Source organism: Pinus tabuliformis, chromosome 1_1, assembly GCF_031772625.1.
Source record: "Pinus tabuliformis cultivar Carrire ecotype Pingquan chromosome 1_1, CPIR1, whole genome shotgun sequence".
Taxonomy (NCBI): Eukaryota; Viridiplantae; Streptophyta; class Pinopsida; order Pinales; family Pinaceae; genus Pinus; species Pinus tabuliformis.
The window spans coordinates 73,789,426-73,804,609 of NC_142297.1; the positions used below are offsets into that span (position 1 = coordinate 73,789,426).

The 15,184-nt window shown below is 41.1% G+C and overlaps 1 non-coding gene across 1 annotated transcript; it reads right to left on the reverse strand.

The window, feature by feature from the left end:
* Positions 1-196: 196 nt before the first annotated feature.
* Positions 197-268, reverse strand: TRNAN-AUU (transfer RNA asparagine (anticodon AUU)). The gene has a single exon. It is a non-coding gene; the product is annotated as a tRNA-Asn (tRNA).
* Between the last annotated feature and the right edge of the window lie 14,916 nt (positions 269-15,184).

The window sequence follows — 15,184 nt, forward strand, 5'->3', positions numbered from 1 at the left end:
CAGGAGAAAAATGGATTTGTTTCTCCGAACTTTTCAGTATTTCAAAGAGACCGTTTTTTCCATTTTTCCTTTCCCGAACGACCAGGATCCTACTTGATCCTGTGGCGATTGTGCATTCATATATTATGAACAAGGACAGGTAATGTTTGACTTACTCCTAATGGTAAAAACGAGCTCTATTTTGAATAAAATGGATCTCCCCAAGTAGGATTCGAACCTACGACCAATCAGTCAATAACCGACCGCTCTACCAATGAACTACTGAGGAACAACGGAGGGTTCCCATATACGAGCAAGATTCTTGTTCTTTGGACCGACCCATGATCATCAGTGTATAAATGCGAAATCAATAAGGTTTTTTCTCAACTCTTGGTGTTTTAAGGAAAACTAGTGTCGATTCAAACTGCCAGTCCCACTAAGACGGGTAGCTATCTTAGAAACAAACAATGAAAGCTTTTCAAGAGTTCGTTTAAGTGTGATAGATGGAAGAGAAGAAGAGAGGACCAACCTGGATCTTCCACTTTGATCCTAGCTTGATTTCTCCTTTCCTTGATAGAATTTTCCACTCCTCTCCTACTTGTCCCGCTTCAAAGAGTACCTGTAGATTCAAAGTAATAGCAAACTATCAAAGCTTCTCTATCTAAAACATCATAAACAATGCAGAATCAAAAACACATTGACCATACAATTGCATTCATAAACAATAAGATTCACAAATACAAGATCATATGGAGGAAAACTCAAAGAACTTTATTAATAGTAATGTAAGAGAGAATTACAACCCAGCTGTCTCATCCAGCATCATCCTCCCAGTTGTAGAAGCCCTCTTCATCTCATGAACAAGCAAATCACCCAACAATGCAATGTCTCTTCTCAGGCAACCAACAACACTTCCTTACAAAATACAAAATTCCAGCCTTCAGATCTCTCAGATGAGGGATCCATTTATAGATGTCTTGCAAGGGTGTGAGTCAGCTCTGGGTTTTTGATTAGTGTCATTCCACTAATAGTTCTTGGTTCCATTTGGAGATTTCATGATCTCTTACTCATCCTTGGCAAATTCAGAGAGGCAAGTGTCACAGGAGAAGTTTCTGGAAGATTCCATGATCATCCACCTTGCAAACTATCTCTGCCATTTGTCTATTCTCGCTCATCGCACCCCACAGAAGGCCATTTGAGTATGCATCGCACCTGGCCAATTAGGCAGTCAGTATGCATCGCACCTTGCCCATGGAGCAGTCTGTATGGTCCAGTTTTGGCCAGTTCTGAGTAGTTTTTCAGGTGGAACTTCTGGGAAATGATGTAATCAGTTGACCATGATCCTTTAGGGTGTGAAACAACACTTTTAGGGACTTAAGGAGCCCTTAGTTTATGGACATATGAGTTTGGGGTTGCAGTGCCCAAATATGTCTATAACAACTGCCCCCTAAAGCATGAGGTCGTAAATCTTCTGATGTCGGGTGAAATGCTTTATTCATGAGGATCCGAGGTATTCGAATTGGAAGGTGACCTGTATAAGATACAATACAATACATCATCATCATATTATTTTCATGATCTAGCTGAGGCGGGCATTCCCATGCTCAACTTTATAAATTCATTTTCATGTACATAGGACAAACAATCGTCTGCTGTTGCAGACTTGTGATTCTTCGCATGAAGAGTCATCTTCTCTGGCTTAGATGACCATCTGTGCAGCTTCTGTGTACAATTGATGTCTTTATTTTCCTGAATATATCACAGCCCGGATGGATGAAACTAGATCTGGGGTCTTCAAAACTCATCCAATCTTCGCCCGACGTACAAGTCGATCCATGTGAAAAGATGTTCTGAAGTCGAACATGGAAAGACATCGCCTGATTACTAGCCAATGATGTAAGCTGTTAACAGACGTGAGAGGAGTCACCGATAATGATAATGATCCTCAAGGTACTACAGTACAATTCATGTGGTGTGAATATATGAGCCGATGTTGAACACCACGCAAAGTCTTTTGGTCGAAGATCATTGATGTAAACCTGTCGCCGGAAGTGAGAAACTTGCCATTGAGGCATGCAAGCTTCAAAGTACTGAAAGGGTTGTTTCTAAGTCAACCTCTTGGATAATGGGCTGATGTCGACAAGAAGTGACCTGTCGTAGGAGGGCCTTGATGTATCCCACATCTACGATGCGAAACGAAGCAAATGATTTTTGTGGAGGTGAAAACGATCTGATGATATGAGGTTCAGGAATGGTGGTCATGAAAAATGAAACGTGGATGTAATGCAGTGAATGAGGCGTTTGCTGGATGATGAATTCTTTGAATTACTTCTCTCGAACATATTGGCGACACCGATATGGACTGGTAGCGTTAACCCCATGGATGGCATGGCGGACCAATGGTGACGGTGAATGGAAAAACCCAACCCAACTCAATCACGGTGATGGAGTGAAAGTGTCATGTTCAAGAGCGACTTGCTACCAATAGAGTTCTTCAAGTTTTCTTCCCATTTTTCCCCAGTCATTGCTGACCAGTACCTCTTTATTTTTGACAAGCTTGAGGAGGATAACATATGCTTGGTCTATAATTTTCCCTTCAAGAAAACTTGTCGCTTTGTGTTTAGCGAGCCTAGCGTCAGTGAGACTCGTTCTTGTCTGGGTGGACAAGTTTGTCGCTATTGTTTTAACGAGTTTAACGACAAAGATAACTCGGTCCTTTTCTTGTTTAGAGAGTCTGAAAATAGACGAAAAGGAGACTCCAATAGTCCTTTTTCGTGGCATAATCCCTTAAGTCCGAAAAAGTGTAAAATAATACGAAAGGGATGACTTTTCGATAGTTTTAACGAGCCGACAAAGACAAGCGCTCGATATTTTTGTTTAATAATCCATCAAGTCCAAAAATATTAAAATATATGAGAGGGATAGCATTCCCCTTACTTTAACGAGTTGGGAAGGCTAATAGCTCGACAATATTTTTATATTTAACGAGTCTAAAAAGAGTTTAAAAGAGGCTCGTTTTTGAGGAACGAGTGATATTTCTGGGTAGCAGCTGGTTCCAGGTAAGTTTGGAACTTCTCAAAACATGGCAGTGTGAAGAGGGTGGCAATCAGAATCACTCGTCGCAGATGTTCCTCAAAAGGGTAAACAATCAAGTGGAAGCGTATGGTCAGCCGAATGAAATGGAGGTGACGGAAGGAACACAACCAAAATTCAAGAAGGGCAGATAGCAAAGCGATCACAAAGGTTATTTACCAGAGGTGGGTTTATTTTTTTTAAATGAGGTTGAACCATGTGCCAACATGTGCTCAGTGTAGGTTGATTTTTTAACGAGCTTGAACTTTGTGGGAACATTGCTCTTTGATATTGGTCAATGATATTCAGTTTACTGTTTAACACATTAGATTATTTTCTCGGTCGTTCAACTTGCTCAATTTCTCCATCAAATTTATTAGAAATACACATATATATTCTTGAAAAATGAATTAAAAACTAACATTTTACTTGAAGTACGTGAATAGTAACATAAAAAGTAGTTTTACCCCTCATTTTTACCATTTCATTTCAAATTTGGGATTTGGAGCTCTGGAGTGGTTTTCTGCCTCAAACTTCATAAGCTGATTTCGGGAGATCCGGTGGACTATTCTCCACACCGTCAGGACCAGGTAGGAGCTAACCCTGAGCTCTTCATTTTCATTCCATCCTTTTCTGATTTTGAGCAAGTTTTCCCCTTTTCTAAGCCCCTGGGGTTTGAAGAAATCATTCTCCCATCATCGCACCTGCCCTATATCAAAAGGTGCGATGCATACTGAGCTGTGCACTGGCCAATCAGTATGCATCTCACCTAGTCCAAAGGCAGGGTGCGATGGGCGCAGAAGGGAAACTTTGCACAGTGATTTCTCATGAAATTTTTGCCTGTTTTTGCTCAAATTTGGATCCTAATTCATCTTTTGTCTGTGACTCAGATATTTGTTGGATCAAGATGGTCGTCATGTGGTGTGAACGTGAGCATGAAGAAGAAGACATGATTGCCTTACATGATCAGGGTACTGTTATTGCATTGCGAAACTGTGGTTTGCTCAAATTCTTCCATATATCTAGCATGAGGCAACAAATCAGCTTGTTGCAATATTTCCTCGATGCATGGGATCCGATCAACCAGGTGTTCCAGATTAGAGGTAAATCCATCCCACTGACAGTCGAGGACATCTACTTTTTGACGGGGTTATCGAGGCGTGGTGCCCCTCTTTCATTGTCAGGATCCGCCCGTGGGGGTGAATTGGTGAGAGATTATATCCGTCAGCTTTGTAGAGATGGATCTCAGCCTAGTAGAGATGGCAAGATCAATATCCGGGACGTCATTGATCGGTCTCTGAGGACCATTTTATTCACCTTTGCTAGATTGGCTGGTAGCGCAGCTCTTCATTTGGTGAACAGATCTTATGTGCAGTATGCTTTAGAATGCCTGGAACCAAAGGTATTCAACTGGTGTGATGCAGTACTTCCGGTGATAAAAGAACAACTCTCTAAGGTAAAGAATGGAAGATCCAAGAACTTCGGATATGGTTCCATTTTGACTGCTTTTGCCTTAGAGAGGATCCCACTGATGCAGCCACAACATATTTCACTAGGATTGCCAGCACCGAGGGAACCCAGGATGCAGAGATGGGTTGATCTCATGGCCAGACATGCTGGTCAGCCACAGATTACTTTCTCTGATGCCTTCTTTGAGTGGTTCGACCATCAAGAGATGGTCTTCTCAGAGTATCCGTATGTCGAGATGGACTTCCGAGGTGACCCGGATTTGGCGTTGCTGGCTGGCGAGCAGTGGGGTGTGATAGGTAAAGATTTTGACCATATCTTTGTTTATCAGTTTTATAATGTTTTTTGTGATTTATCAAGACTAATTGAACTCATGTACTTGTGCAGATGTTGGGCCAGTGAGACTAGCGGCGCGCCCAAGGGCGGCAGCTGGTGTTCCAGCAGGAGAAGCTGTAGGGAGGGCTGTCCTTCGTGATTTGGACATAGCAGAGACCCTGGTAGTATTGCAGGATCAGATCGAGGGTCTTACCCTTGGTATCCAGGATGTGAGGACCGACGAGTTACCTTTGAGGCTACAACGCCATACTACTAGTGTTCCGAGTTGATGGACTAGGCTCCTGCGTATGATCGCACAGGTGGTGACATGTTATCACCAGCATATTTAGTATAGGATGCTTTTCTGCATTTACTTTTGAGTTTCTTGGTCGCATGACCAATTTTGCCTTGTACACAAAACATTATGTGAAACTATAAACAGTTATATATTTTTGATTTTCAGAGTTTATTTCGGTTAAGTTATGTGATCCAAATGCAAATGTTGATGTAAAATGATTTTCTTTACAAATGTTGCAAATGTCTGTCTAACACATAATTCGCTAATGAATCAGTTAAAGTGTTTAAGTTTATGGAAATGTGTTGATATTGAATGGAATCAAACTGCCTTTCCAAAATCTTGACTCTTAGGAACATACGATAGATAGCTAGGTTCTAAACTGAATAGACGCCAGTAAGCTGTAGAATGACGAGTTGCGAATCTAGCCTGACAATAAGTCGGCGTATGCCATGCAAAATGGTATCAGAGAGAAGTTCTATCAACACGCTGTAATCAACGATGTTGTTCGTTGATTGACTAATACATATCCCCCTAAAACTCACTAACTCGCCACTTGGATCAAAGATGGCCCAAGCTGCAGAAGATAGGTACCGCATTCTACGACTAGCTCCGTCGGTGTACCCAACGAATGTTTCCAAAAAGTCCGACATCTGCAATAAATGCAAAGTGGATTACTTAACCAAAATGACAATTCTTGACGAAAAAAAAATCAAACAAAAGCATATAAAGAGATTACTACACTTGATCAAGCATAGTATCGCTTAAGATACAACCCGTTCCGAGGTTGTGATAGTGGAATTCCATCGTAATCTACCAGCTCGTAGGCTCTTTTTGCTAGTACCCGTTTAACAATGTAGGGGCCCATCCATAATGATTGGAACTTACCTGCTCCCAATTTATCAGAGTCCTAATCGTAGAGTAAGACCAGGTCACCTTCGGAGAAGACACGAGGCTTGACATTTTTGTCAAATTGTGCTTTGACGCGTTTCTTATGCGTTTCATTAGCCAGCGCGGCATCACGACGGGTTTCATCCAAGTGGATTAGTTCCAAGAAACGAGCCTCTTCCTCTGAAGTTTCGGGGAGTAGATCGATTGCGAGCTTTAGAGATGAAATCTCACACTGAATCGGTAAGACAGCTTCCAAGCCATACACCAACTGAAAGGGCGTAAATCCGGTCGCATTTCTCACCGAGGTTCTATATGCCCATAGAGCTGAGTACAAGATTAAATGCCAATCCCGTTTGTGGGCTCCAATCATTCTCTACAGCATGCGCTTTAGGACTTTGTTGATCGCTTCAACTTGTCTGTTAGCCTGCGGATAATATGGAGTAGAACTATCGTGGGACAGTCCTAATTTGGCAGTCAATTCAACAATCATGTGATTGCAAAAATGCGATCCATGATATGTGACTATAGCCTGTGGAACACCGAACCTAGAGACTACGTGATTGAAAAATAAAAGAGCAGCCGTTTCGCCGTTGTTGTTTAATGTAGGCATCGCCTCGACCCATTTTGTAAAATAGTTGACAACGACTATGATATACCCATGCCCCCCGGCCGAGGTGGGGTTACATGTCATGAAATCTATGCCCCATTTGGCGAATGACCCAACAACAACTACTGGATGTAGTGGTGTGGGTGGTAATCTGGTTTTGTGATCAAAAATTTGATAAGCATGGCAACTTCTTACTGCTATTATGCAATCTTTGAAGATAGTAGGCCAGAAGTAGCCAGCTCGCAATATTTTCTGTGCAGTAGCGTAGCCAGATAGATGCCCCCCACATGTGCCTAAATGACAGTCATTCAGGACTTTTTCAGCCTCCTCATGCGTGAGGCACCTTCGCAGAACTGTATCGACACCACGATGGTAAAGTGTATCACCGATGATCATGTAGTCTTTCGCTTGGTATCGAGTACATCGCTGTTCTGAGCGAGAGGTGTTAGGCCTAAAGGTTTGGGTTTGGAGATAGATTAGTATATCTCCATACCACGGGTCGCTTGATGATATCAGAAACAATGTTTCATCCACGATCAATGCTTGAGATGTTAAATCGTTGGACGATGATGGGAGGTCGCAAAGTAACTCCACGAAAACTAGAGATTTCTTTGATTTGGATTTGTTGAATTCCAGATCAAACTCTTGCAAAATGGCTATCCATTTTGAATACTTGCCCCCTAGCAATTGACGCGACAGGATGTAGGTCATAGGGTTGCAATTTGACAAGATGGTAGTTTTGCGAAAGAGTATATAGTGTCGAAATCTCTGTACTGCTTGAACAGCTGCCAAAGCCAACTTTTCAACGTAGGAGTACTTACTTTCTGTATCATTTAAGTTTCAGCTTAAATAATAGACAAGATGTTCTATTCCATTGTCTTCTTGTACTAAAACCATTGCGATGGTTGTATCTGTGGCAGCGAGATACAGGCTAAAGTTTTTTTGATAATCAGGAGCATACATTAATGATGCTTTTACTCGGGAACATTTCAAAGCATCAAAGGAAGCTTGCACAACCTGATCCCAGTTGAAGGGAACTTCTTTTTTCAAAAGATGTGTATAACCTTTAGCAAGTTCGACATAATTTGGAATGAACCTCCTTATAAAGTTTGCTTTCCCTTGGAGTTTCTGAATCTGAAGCAAATTTGAAGGTGGAGGCATGTCGATGATTGCCTGAACCTTACATGGGTCGAGTCGAATTCCGTCCTTAGAAACTACGAAACCAAGTAACTGACTAGAACCAACATAAAACACGCACTTGTGTGGATTGAGTCGTATCTTGTAGTGTCGGCAACGTAGAAATATAGCTCTCAAATGCTACAGATGATCAGTCCGCTTTTGCGAATGAGCTGGTAAATCATCGAGATACGTTTGAACAATGTGTTTGATGTCGTGGAAGGTGTAGTTCATTGCCCTCTGAAATGTTGCCCTTGCGTTCTTCAAACTGAAAGGTAGTTTGCGGTACACGAACGTGCCCCATGGACATATAAATGCAGTCTTCGACTGGTCCTGTGGGCAGATATTGATTTGATTGTATCCGGAAAATCCATCCATAAATGAAAAGACTTCGCATTCGGCACATTCATCAATTATCTAGTCGATGAAGGGTGTAGGGTATTTGTCCTTCAGACAAGCTTGATTTACATCCCTGTAATCGACACACACTCTAATCATTCCTTGTTTTTTCATCACAGGAACAATATTTGATACCCAATCAGTGAGAGGAACGGGGTAAATGAAACCAACATGCAAAAGTTTTTCAACTTCTGCTTTAATGGCAACGACTTTCTTCGGGTGAACCGGTCGAAGCCGTTGCCGTACTGGTTTGACATCAGGATACATCTTGATTTCATGTTCAACAATGCTCGAGTCAATGCCTGGCATTTCTTCGTATGACCAAGAAAAGACATCTCTAAATTCACGAAAGAGAGCGCAGTATATTTCCAGTTTTGAAGGAGAACAAGATTTTCCAACATGTATATTCTCTACAACATCTGGTTTGGTCGAGATATTAATGGCAATAGTTTCTTCAATATTGGACAGATTTTGCTCTGAATCCACCGTATTTACAGTATTCAATAGAAAATCAAAAACTGAAGGATGATTAAGGTCGTTAGAGTAATCCTCATTGTTATCTTGAGGTCGGGAATGATGGTGGTGATCTTCCCATGGTGTCTCTCCTATCATCATTGACTGAATGATTGCTCCGTCTGAAGAATGTACATGTGACCAAGGATCAGAAGAGGTACCATACTCTAGAGACCTATTTATCCAAACGCTTGTCGAGCATTGATTTGGGTTTGCCGCCCATGCCCAAAATATTGATTGCTACAACAATTCTATGGGGCTTGGGGGAAACACCTGGAGATGATCCATGCTAACAAAATGTTCGGGATTCTTCTTAATCTTTGATGATGTAGAAGATATCATGTGACAAGTTTCCACTGTGGCCACTTCCGCTAGATTACTCAGAGGCGGAAGGGAAAAAGTGCCCATTAAAGAAGGGTATTTTAGGAGACCTACTCTGATATTTTGAAGCGATTGAGAGCTTCCATGGATCAACGAAATGCTTTCGGTAACTTGAGAACTGTTGGGGAGGAAGGTGAGTTGGTCAATGATTGTGATTCCGCCTTGAAAGGGGAATGCAATCTTTCTAAAATATGTTGACACAACAACAGCCATAGCATAAATCCAGGGCCTGCCCAGTAGGATGTTGTAGTCAAGGTTTCCATCAATGACCTCGACTTCAATTTCTACTGTCTTGCCCCCCAGTTCGATTTGCAAGTTACTTAATATCCCATATGGCATGTATGTTCTTCCATCAAATGCTTTCAATGTCGTTGATGATCGTGACAAGGGTGGAGAGCCTAAAGTTTTCCAGCAACTCATTGACATAATACAGGTAGATGCTCCCTCATCAATTATTGTTCGATGAACAGTTTTGTTGAGGGCTTTTACTTGTATGAGGAAAGCGAGCTGTGCTGGTAACTGAGGTTCGTATCCTTTATGATTAAAGGCCACTAGATTGGAATCCGCTGGATCAATCCCACCTATTGTTGATAACAAAGCCTATTTTTGGGATGGGCAATTCTGTAGTACTTCAAGTGTCGACATGGTGGATGGCGATTGGGCTAGATCCTCCACTATATTATAATTCTGTGCTGCTCGAGCACGAGGATTAAACGTTGATTTATGTACTACTCCCTTAGGTGGTTTTATTGTTAATTCAGGAATGATTGGTGGAACAACTTCCGACGAAGTTGTTATCGAACTGCTTGGTTGATCTGTAGCCTTGCTGTTCGACGATTGTGGATTTCCATAATCCTTATTCCTTGTAGATATCAAAGCGTCATTTTGTTGTTTTGAGATGGATAACATAAGCACTTGGGATGGGGAAGCACGATCACTAGCAACTAGGTTAGTTTCTAGATTTGGAAACTGATTAGTCAATATTGTTGAGGTATTTGAAGTCTTTTTGAAAAACTTCTTGACTTCAGCTTGATGTGGACAATATTTTGTGTAATGGTCCTGATCGCATATGAAGCATGGCCGATTAGGTTTCTTGTTTCCAGTAGGGTTTCCAGAAGGTTTCTCAGGAGTCGAATCCTCCTGTTTTTTCTTTTTGTTTGTCCCTTTCTTCTTGCTCCCTGGTTGCTTAGCATTTTTGCCTTTGTTGGTTGACACGACATTGACCTCCGAGGCGAGAGGTTCCTCATCTGCTTTTTGACTAGAAACCATACGGGCTTTCTTAGATGTAGCCTTTGCGGTTTTTGTGCTTGTCGTACCTATCACGCCATTGCCAACATGAGAGTCTTTATTTGATTTAGGAGGAGGAGGAATGGAAAATTCTGGTCTAGGAGCATTAGGAATTTTGTCGTAGAGCATGCCAGACTGAGTATAGATCAAGTCTAAATATTGCGCACGAGCAATGACTTGCTCTTCTATAACAACTCCTCCCTTAGCCACATCCTCTGTAATAGAGGGTAACAATGACTTTATAAACCATTCAGTTAAAAGTTGATAAGGAATGTACGACTTCACCATTCTTCGACGACGCCGCCACTCATGAATATGATCAGATATGTGAGTGGCTGTCGTCTGTTTAAAGTTGGTAAGGAGTTCTGTCCCTGTTTCGTACCTTATGGGTAACTGAAAATGGGTTAAAAAGGTAGTGGCAAGGGTGCTGAAGTTATCAAATGAAGCTCTAGGCAATTCTATATACCATTTAGCTACCAGACCAGTTAACGTTTGCTGAAAAAGGCGAAGCCTAATCGAATCATCATTCAGGGTGTTGGATGAACACCACAAATGGAATGCCATTACATGATTCGATGGATCTTCACTTGGATTTCCATTGAATTTAGGAATATTAGAGGGAAGTTTATGAGGAATCGCAGGCCACCAAGGGGCGTAAGCAATTGGATCATTCGTCAAATGGTTTAGATCTGGTAATTCTAGCGTTGCTACAAAGGGCAACTGTTGATTCAGGTTAGGTGAAGCATACCCAGGATAAGATGGAATCGCCTGAGCGGTAGGTCTTTGCATACTAGCATAATGTATTTGATGCTGGTAACTTTGATAAGGTTGATGGGCATAACCATTATAGTATGGTTGTTGATAACCGCTTTGGAAATGCGGTTTCCCATTACTTACAAATACTTGTTGCTCAGGTGCTTGGTATGATTGCTGGAATTGCGGTTGTTGATATTGAACCAGCCATGGTTGTTGGACCATTTGCTGTTGTCCAATACTGGATGATTGACCAAGATGCAGAGTCATAGTAGTTGTTTGAGCCTGAGTCACTCTAGGTAAGGAGGCACTAACCTGAGGTTGTGATTGAATCGCTGAGACGAGAGGCAGTTGTATTGCAACCTGAGAAACTTGAGGTTGACATACAACAGGTAGCGCTTGTACTTGCGATACAGTCACAATAGTAGTTTTAATGGGAATATTGGACACAGGATGGACTGGTTGCATTGAATATACAACCCTTGGTTGTTGAGGCAGTATTGGTACCCAAACGTTGGATGTAATTCCAGTTTGACCTGAACTTTGTTGTAAACTCTCATATGGTTGTTCTCTAGGAGGGAACAATGAAAAGGCATACTGCCCCCCATATGATGATAATCCAGTATTTAAAGGGTAGATTGGCCTTTGAAGACATATTGGATCAACTTGTTGAGTTTCAACATAGGAAATACCAGATGAGAATCCGGATGAAGAAATAGGAAGTGACCATGTTGTCGAAAAAGTCCTTGATTGGACTTCGGCTTGTTGTTGATGACTTGACGAGACAGATGGTATACCAACAATCATTATAGGAACGGCAGCAGGAAGCTCTACCGTAGCTGTGCCTGTTAACATAGTCCTAGATGTTTATGGTTGTTCACACATGTTTAGTCTATCCAAAATATTTCCTAGCAATTCGACAGGAACATGCGGTTAAAAAGAACTAACTTCTATAGTAGAAGGATGTAAGTGGATCCCAGTTCCAAATGGCACTAGAGTACTGGGTGGAAGATCCTATCCTCCACTATCTCTTCTATAGAAATCAATCCAGGTGGAAGAGGTAGACCGTTAGGTCCGTAAAATATTTCTGGAGCTGAAGAGAGTGTAGTTTCTACAGTAACAGATACTGGATGGGTGACACCTTCTGAATTCTGGAATTCAACTTCCAGATGTTCAGGCAAGTGAACTTCAGTTTCTGGATCAGTCCTAGGTGGAGCTGTTTCAGGAATAGAGGTGTCTACCGTTACACTAGGATCAATTCTAATGTCCTCTTGTAACTGCGGAACTTCTTCTGTAAAGGCAGATGTACCAGAGATAATAGGAGTAACTGTAGTCTCTGATGATGTTGAAACACAACTTTCAAATAAATTAGGTGAATTCGACTCAGCTAAACGAGAACGCTTTGCCCAGGATGGTTTCGTTTCTGGGGTCAAAGACGGTTGACTTGCTAGTCTCCGCGAACGACGGGGTTTTGATTGAATTTCTTCCACGATTGCGGATTACTTGATCAACTCAAAAATTAAAGGGAAAAATGTTATTCCGATTTAAATGAATTTTAAGACACTTTGACGCAACTTGCTTTTTCAATTTTTAAGAGTCGAGAAAAAGCTAAAGGTGACTCTAGTCTCCTTCAATTTTTAATGAGCCTGAAGTGACAAGTGCTCATATGGACCTTTTCTTTTAAGGAGTCAAAAAGGAACGAAAGTGACTGCTCTAGAAGTCTAGATAGAGGGTTTACCAAATTGACCGTAAAACTGCAAAATACACCTTGGTGATAAATGATAGATAAATTACCAAGGACTTATGTACGGCAGTCAATCTTCCCGAATACTGTGTTCAGTGCATTACGATCGATAGAGCGGCAAACACGAATTCCTAAGGATAAAGGATATTAGCCTATTGTGGTCTCCCAATATATACTCGATGGTACAGGGAGCACAAGTCCGTACTGGCACTTGTTGTATCAAAGAGGAGGAATCACCCAACCTTCAATGAAAACGATAGTTACCAGGTTTTACGACGCCGGAACACGTCTCTAGCCTAGACTTCTAGATGTGTTGCGTTAGATTCCAAAGTGTTTTTATGTTCATTGAGGTTTATTTTAGAGTTGATCTTGCTTAGAAGTTTGTCTTTCAAGGTTCACCGCGTGATGTAGATGTGAAATTCCTAAATATGCAATCTAAAATGATAAACAATCGTTTATGTTCTTTTAGCAATGAAAATCCTAGCTACAAAGGAAAGAAGATAACGATTTTTCTTTCAGCGGAGAGCATAGAGCACACACTAAATGCACTTTCCTAAATCAAATTTCGAAAGCAGTCAAAATGTCGATGCACATGCATGTATTTTTTTTCCGCTTTCTTAATGTGTGAATGACAAAAGAAAGCTAAGTACAGATCTGAACTATTTTCTTTCAAAGCAAGAGTACTAACAATTTTCTTCTTTCAAAATGAAAGGAAGACTAAGACGACACTTTTCGATTTCGAATTGAAAACTGTTTTCGACACTTGAAATACTAATAATTTCAAAATCAAGTACAAAGGCAAAATTACAATCAACTATCTAGAAGAGGAAGACTTTACGACACTCTTCTTTTGATTTAGAATGACAATTACGACCCTTGCATCAAAAAACGACAGTTCGATTAGGCTACTTTCGACAAAGGAAGATTGCAAATGATTGACAAATACACAAAAAAATTTACAATTCCTAACTGATGGAGGCTGAAATAATGAGAAGGAAGATGGTTACAACAAGAAGGTACTGATCATGAACAACAAAACTACTGAATAAAGCTGAAAACAAAGAGAAAAACCAAATTTCAGAGAAGAAAAACTATTCACTCAATCATCACACCTGCAACATAGCGAAACAGGGATGCATATCACCTGCAACACACGGGAGGCGTGATGCATCTAGGTTGCACAATTATAGATAGTGCGATGGGCCAGGGAGCGAAACTGAGCTTGGTTTTTGCTCAAAACTTGCAGCTAAGTTCAGTGATTTAGGCTGAGTAATGATGGACAGTAAACACAAAGCATAAGGGTAGGATCTGATGAGGTTCTGAGCTACCACAAGGGCACTTAGGATGCTTTGTAAGTCAGATGTTCAGTTCATAAACCAACCCAGAGATTGACTGAAGCAACGTTTATCTACTTCGCAATTGCATAGCAAAGGTGTTTCGAAGGCTAGCTGGCTAACTTCAGGCTCCGTCTGTAGTTTATAAAGCAAACAATAAACAAACAAAACAAACTATTCGTTCCCCAGTGGAGTCGCCATTTTGTTTCAGGGAAAACTAGTGTCGATTCGAACTGCTAGTCCCACTAAGATGGGTAGCTATCTTAGAAACAAACAATGAAAGCTTTTCAAGAGTTCCTTTAAGTGTGATAGATGGAAGAGAAGAAAAGAGGACCAACCTGGATCTTCCGCTTTGATCCTAGCTTGATTTCTCCTTTCCTTGATAGAATTTGCCACTCCTCTCCTACTTGTCCCACTTCAAAGAGTACCTGTAGAGTCAAAGTAACAGCAAACTATCAAATCATCTCTATCTAAAACATCATAAACAATGCGGAATCAGAAACACATTGACCATACAATTGCATTCATAAATAATAAGATTCACAAATATAAGATCATATGGAGGAAAACTCAAAGAACTTTATTAATATTAATGTAAGAGAGGATTACAACCCAGTTGTCTGATCTAGCATCATCCTCCCAGTTGTAGAAGCCCTCTTCACCTCATGAACAAGCAAATCACCCAACAATGCAATGTCTCTTCTCAGCAAACCAACAACACTTCCTTACAGAATACAAAATTCTAGCCTTTAGATCTCTCAGATGAGGGATCCATTTATAGATGTCTTGCAAGGGTGTGAGTCAGCTATGGGTTTTTGATTAGTGTCATTCCACTTATAGTTCTTGGTTCGATTTGGAGATTTCATGATCTCTTACTCATCCCTGGGCGAATTCAGAGAGGCAAGTGCCACAGGAGAAGTTTCTGGAAGATTCCATGATCATCCACCTTGCAATCTGTCTCTGCCATTTGT